Source organism: Heterocephalus glaber, unplaced genomic scaffold (genome assembly GCF_053883595.1).
Source record: "Heterocephalus glaber isolate CG9 unplaced genomic scaffold, H.glaber_assembly_v1.0 deba00000122, whole genome shotgun sequence".
In the NCBI taxonomy this organism is placed as follows: domain Eukaryota; kingdom Metazoa; phylum Chordata; class Mammalia; order Rodentia; family Bathyergidae; genus Heterocephalus; species Heterocephalus glaber.
In genome coordinates this window covers 17,708,086-17,714,866 of record NW_028258138.1, presented here as the reverse complement: position 1 = coordinate 17,714,866, position 6,781 = coordinate 17,708,086, and the positions used below count along the sequence as shown (strand labels likewise).

Below are 6,781 nucleotides of genomic sequence, written 5' to 3'. Positions count from 1 at the left end.
TATTATCATGTTGTACATACTAGTAGGCAGAACCAGAGATGCTGGAACGTACCCTGCAATGCATAATACAGTATCCCAACAAAGAATCAGGCCCAAAATGTCAGTAGTGCTGAGTTTGAGAAATTCTGTTTTTAACCAGTACAACCATAAAAAACTCTTTTTTTCTATTTTAAATCAAGATGGATAATTTTATTTTTAAAAAAACAATACTTGGCTAAGTTTATAATTGATCTTTCACATTAGCAATTAGCCAGGCTTGTATTTACATATTTCTTCACTATAGAACATTTTCTTTTCAGGCCACCGCTGCCTCCGCCTTCTGCCGCTCCTGGAGCTGCTTGTGTGCTCATTCGCTGCGGACCTGGTACCTCTTTCGTGAAGCGGCAGCTGAGAAGACCCGGGCGCTCACTATGGCCGACGAAAAGCCCAAGGAAGGAGTCAAGACTGAGAACAACGATCATATTAATTTGAAGGTGGCGGGGCAGGATGATTCTGTGGTGCAGTTTAAGATTAAGAGGCATACAGCACTTAGTAAACTAATGAAAGCCTATTGTGAATGACAAGGTTTGTCAATGAGGCAGATCAGACTCCGATTTGATGGACAGCCAATCAATGAAACAGACACACCTGCACAGCTGGAAATGGAGGACGAAGATACAATTGATATGTTCCAGCAGCAGACAGGAGGTGTCTACTAAAAAGGGAACCTGCAACAACTCTACTCCAGAACTCTGTTCTTACAGACCAAGAATACATTCTCAATTAGAAAACTGCAATTTGGTTCCACCACATCCTGACTACTACAGTATAGTTTTCTCTATTCTTCATTTACCCCTTCCCCATTCCTTTATTGTACATAAAGTATCTGGTGTATGGGCACAAGCATATTGCTTTTTTTTACTAAACGGCCAACAATATGTTTTGTTTGACATCAGATGGAGATGGGATGGGGAGATGCTGGTTCTGTGAAAATAGTTCCCTCTCTCCATTAGTGGCATGCTCATCAGCTCTTATCTTTATATTCCAGTAAGTTATTTTGCTCTCACTGTTTGAACAGAAAAGACAACATCATAAAAATCCTTGCATGCCTTGTTTGATTGGAGAATTTTAATATTTTTCATTTATCATTGTAAAACCAAGGACAATTTTATAACTTTTTTGTACGTAGCTGTTACATGTAGGGCAATCTGTCTTTATGTGGGAGTAAATTACTCTTTAAAAGAAAAAGAATCCTAAATAGTTTTCCCTTTAAGTCAAGTGTCTTGGTGTTTAAATAAACTTCTTGTTTAAAAAAAAAAAAAGAACATTTTCTTTTCTAAGTTTTTCACTTGTTATCACATCAGATATTGGGAAAGAGTGAATATTTCTGATTCTCAGTATTTCTGCCTGACTCTGGCAGGAAACCTCTTTTGATCTTCAACTTCCTGACTCTAGTGGCCTCAGCAGACATTCTGTGTTTCTGCCCTGGTTATCTCATTGCCTCTCTTGGAAAAGGCCTGGGAATTTAATATCCTTACTTTAGAGATAAAAAAACCTAAAACCAAAAGGTGAAGGCTTAATCAGGGTCACCAGCAGGGCTTCACAGGGCTTTCTGCCTCTTCTCCCTTGGCTTGTTATTCACTAGTTCCTACAGGGGAAATGCACACCATAAATCAGAAAATACCATCATCCATTGAGACTAACTGTATGAAGATTAAGTTTAGGCAGCCAGATGATTTACACTTGCTTTATTTTCTTTAAAATCTATCTAATGGAGAATTGAGAGAGCTTTTAGCTAGGATGACAAGGAAGAAGGAAATCTAATATTTTAAAGCTCTGTTGTTATTCTTCTCTGAATATGAAAATATTATTCATTTTAAAAGGCTGCATACCCAAGGAAGCTTGGCTTACAATACATTTTTACTAAAGTCATTAAGTCATCAAGATTGGTTAGACAAAGAAAAATACTGCTATAATAGCTAAAATTTTTTGATTAGATAAAAGTGTTCAGCATTGTATCTGTTTAAAATCTCCTAAGAGTCAAATCTTCCACCCCAGATAAGAAATGGGTCTATAAAAACAAGGATCAAGAAGTCTGATGAAGCCTGTAATCCCAGTCCTCTGGGAGGATGAAGCAGTAGGATCACAAGTTTGAGACCTAAAGAAACTTTTTGAGACCCTGTTTCAAAACAAAAAGACTGGGATTTAGCATGCAGCTCAACAAAAAAGCCCTGGGTTCAATCCCTAGTGCCACACACACACACACACACACAAAGTAATACTAGGTGGACTGCTAAGAAGTTTCTAAAATAATGATACAAAAACTGTTGGTTTTGATTGTGTGGATCAATTTTTATAAAAGCAGTGGAATTGTCAGTTTAAAATATTGTTACAGCCTGTATCTACACGTCCCTCCAAAGCCTCATGAACTCATAGGTGCGGCATGGTGTATGTTTTTGGAGCTTGCTGTATCTATGGGGTATGATACTGGGATTGAGGGTGTGTGGTATTAATTAGTCATTGTTTGGAATTAGCATAGTCTAGGTGTGGCTGAATGGATTTGCTGAAGACAAATGCCCTGCCCTGGGTGTGGATGGCACCATTCAAAAGTCTTGTAGCCTGGATGGGATAAAAGGGAAATACAGGGTCAGGGCTGCTTTGCTACTTCCTGGATGCCTTCCATGGACTGTTTATCCTCTGCCATGTCCCTCGGCCATGCTTCCCTGGCTTGGAACCAGTGAGTATGGACTGAAACCTGTACAAACTGTGAGCTGAAATAAACCTTTTTTCCTTTAACTTGTGGGCATGGGGTGTTTTGTCCCAGCAACAATAAAGTAACAAAGACATAGATTTTTAACAGGCTAAGTCAAGCCATTCACTTCCTTTCCTTAATCAGGAGAGGAAAAGCAACAATTTACAGTGTACATAGGACAGGAAGTATCCCTCTTCCCCTCCTTATATATATACATATTTTTTTCTTTTTTTGTGACCAACATAGTTCAGAGACTATATAATGTCAAGGACATACTTAGAGTGGTCAACTTTTCCTAAGACCTTACTCTGTTCAAAACATGAACCAGCTGAGCTTCATGACACATGCCTATAATCCCCAAAATTGGGAGGTTGAAGCATGAGAATTTATATGAGTTCCAGGCCAGCCTGGGCTCCCTAGTGAGTTCAAGGCCAGCCTGAACTTTAAAATTAGCTCTTTTAGTTAGATTTTCTTTCCCAATAACATTAGTCTTCACTTTTTTAAATAGAAAGACCCTGACTCAAAAAACTAAAACCAAAACAAATAAAATAAATCTTGAACCAGGTAGCAGGTAGTATTTGTGTTAGTAGCCCCACTGAGAAATGTGGTAGTTAACCATTTTCCACTGCCATTTTGTGTTGAGCACAACAAAATACTTTCCTGCAGTTACAGTTATGCCTATTATCACCGGAAAAGGGGATTTTTGGACTAGTTTAAAATTCAGTAGCTGAGTAACTTTGTGATCTTAGCCCATCCTTCTGTCCTCAATTTTTTTTTTGCCATTTGTGAGGTTAGGATTTACACCTTCACCTGGGAAACAGAACTCAGATAGTTTATATAGTCTATGGAAAGCTCATCAATTCATCAGTTTTGGATTTTATTTCAAAGTCCAAAATTTTAAATGTAAATGACTTTTTAGTGGCAAATAAATTTGATTTAGCAGTAAGTACATTTATTTGGGGGGGGTTAAATATGAGTGCCTAATTTCATGACAAAACAATTCAGCAGTGCTGAATTTCTTAATTGTCCTTTCCTCTGAATGATGTCTGGCCTAAGTTCATATGCTAAAAAGAACATATTTAGTAAATCCAAAGATATGCCCTCTTTTGAACATGGCTCTCCTGAAAGCTAAATAATCTGAATACAATGTTGGCTGAAGCCAAATGACTGTATATTAGAATAGGATTTAACCCAGTTTACTATGTTAAGACACGAAAAATCTTGGGATACACAATGATTCAAAAATATAGGTGAGTGTAGCGGAACAGCCCTCTAATCCCAGCACACTGGGAGGTTTAGGCAGATGGATTACAAACTCAAGCTCACCCTGGACAAATTAGTGACTTAGCAAAATCCTGCCTCAAAATAAAAAATAAAATAAGAGTTGGGGCTAAAGCTCAGTGTAAAGGCCTTGGATTCAGTCCCTAAACCAAAGGGGCAAAAATGTGGCTTAATATATAAAGACCATGCAAAAAAGTTACCAAATTCCTCCTATTCTTGGCTAAATTGATGTTTTACAAGATTGCTGATAAACTACATGCTTAGAATATATTTAACTTTTCTCTCTTGATCTCTAGATATATTTCATTATTCTTGATGAATTGCTTCTTCCTTTTTTAAGTTCTGTGTCATTTCCATCTAAACTGATTCAAGTTTTCATTGGTAATATCTATTGAGTCCCCAGAGAGCATTTAACCTTTTATAAATAATGACACTGGCCACAAGGATTGCTTTGAAAAGAGAGACAAGTTTACAGAGACCATGTCTGGACTTTATACATATGTGTTAACTCTTACTTTTTAAAGTCTTGTAGCATACTTTAATATTTTATTTTGAAGTTATAGTTTGTTTGTTTTTTGCTTTGTTTTTTGAGACAGGGTCTCACTATGCAGTTTAGGTTGAGCTTGAACTCACTAGGTAGCCCAGGCTGGCCTCGAACTTGCAGCGATCCTTTTGCCTCAGCCTCCCGAGTGCTGGAATTACAGGTGTGTGCCACCATGCCCAGCTTGAAATTAGTTTAAACTTTCAAAAAGGTACAAAAATAGAACTGAGAATTCCATATTTCTTTCACCTAACTCTCCTTTCATCAACATCTTGTATAACCACAACACAATGAGCAAAACCAGAAATATTATATTATTTCAAATTTAAAATAATATGCACTACCTGATAGTGGTCTTATTATACTTTCTTTTTTTCTTTTTTTTTGGTACTGGGGATTGAAGTATGGTCCTTGTGCTTGCACAGCAGGCGGCAAAAACACTGAGCTAAATCCCCGGCCCTTATTCTACTTTCTTTCCACATCTCTTTAGGTCTTGTTGTTTCTCAGTTTTAGAAAGTATAAAATTGAATTCTAGATCTGAACAATGGGCCTATACTCCAGCCCACATTTCTTTTAGTTGGATTCTCCTTTCCTGACAGCATTGGCCTTCACTTCCCTGTGATGCCAAACGTCATTGTTTTACCTGGGGGCCCAGAATACTGACTTGTTGTTCCTATATTAGGAACTTTCAGAATCTTATTGCCAGGGCTCATATTAATAATGCAAATAGCCAGTTTAATTCTTTTCATTAATGCTGGTCATATATACATAAATATATATGTACACATAAGTGCAGTATATATACATGGTATGTGTGTGAGTGTGTGTGTGTGTATGTGTGTGTACTATGAAGCTACCATGTCCCTTCTGAACATTTATTTCATGTTGGTTCCAAACTCCACCTCTGGTTTATTTTAATAATTTTTTAGAATGCTCAAATATGGTGACTCTCAAAGGAGGGCAAGGGAGAATATACATATTTCTTTATAAAAATAAAAGTTTTCTTTATGGAAATTAATAACACAAGAAGATTCATTTGAAGGATCACATTTCTAGGCCATGTGCTCTGCATATGTTGTTCTCTCAGTGTTACTTGGTATCTTCCTAAGTTATTGGTTTGGGTCCATTTGTCTCTCTCCCAGACTTCATGTTCTCCATGAAATAGAAAAATCCTTCCTGGGATGTTCTTTGGGGAGGACAAAAGAAATCCACTAGAAGTTTCACGTTGACCTTTCTTGCTTTACAGATGTTGATTGCAGAAATCCCAAATCTTGTGAAAAATTTCAAGGATCATTTTGCTCTTCAGTTTGGAGTTATTGACAAGGAGCACTGTGGTGTTTATAAGATCTTTCTTCCTATCTTACCTTACCACTCTTTCTCCAACACAGAAAAAGGGAAGAAATCTATTGTGGTCTGTTGTCAGGCTTGCGTAAGCATCATTGAATCCTCACTGCTCTCAGAGTGTTGAAAGGGCAGCCTGAACTCCTGGCACATCTGAATTTCATCTAAAATGGCTCTACACTGAGAGCTGAGAACAAATAATTACTTCATTAACTCTTGGAATGTCTGCACATTTGTGTTGTTTTCTGAAGACTCTACTACAGGAGAGAAGATGGGATCTAATGAGGCCATTCGTTCCTGCCAAGTTTTCCTTTCTTTCCATGACAGGAAGCATTGTACTGGTTGGAGGTAAGATCTAGCATTTTATCTTGCTAAGACAGAGAAACTCACTCCTGGGAAACCCAAACTGCATCTCCAAATCTTGATTAGTTTGCAAGTCCAGAATCTTCCCCCTTATTCTCAAATTTTTTGCCACCTTTAACCAAGAATTATTTTTATTAGTGTCATGCTATTTTATTTCCCCTCAAATAAATCCACTATTCTATAAGGAAATTAAATAGATTAATGTAAATTTGTCAGACTTGTAATTTTAGGAAATTCTAGGAAAGAATTAGGGGAAAATATGCAGGAGACATTGGATTGTTTGGAAAAAGCTATTGTGTAATTGAGGGCTAGTATTGTGAACATGGTAAAACCACCAAAGGCACGATACATGTAAAAAAAAAAAGTTCCGTAATTTTGTGTCTGAAATGGCCAGCAGCAGGGTATTTTTTCATCCATTATCATCATCTGAATATTTTCATCATTTTTGCCCCTGGGCATTACAATGCAACTAATCTACTACCCACAAAAACCTATTAGCATAAACAATAAAAAATGAGCTGGTC

At 37.2% G+C, this 6,781-nt stretch overlaps 1 pseudogene; it reads left to right on the top strand.

Annotated features, from left to right (window-relative positions):
• Window positions 1–306: 306 nt before the first annotated feature.
• On the top strand, window positions 307–859 carry LOC101724390 (small ubiquitin-related modifier 2 pseudogene; annotated as a pseudogene).
• Window positions 860–6,781: the final 5,922 nt, after the last annotated feature.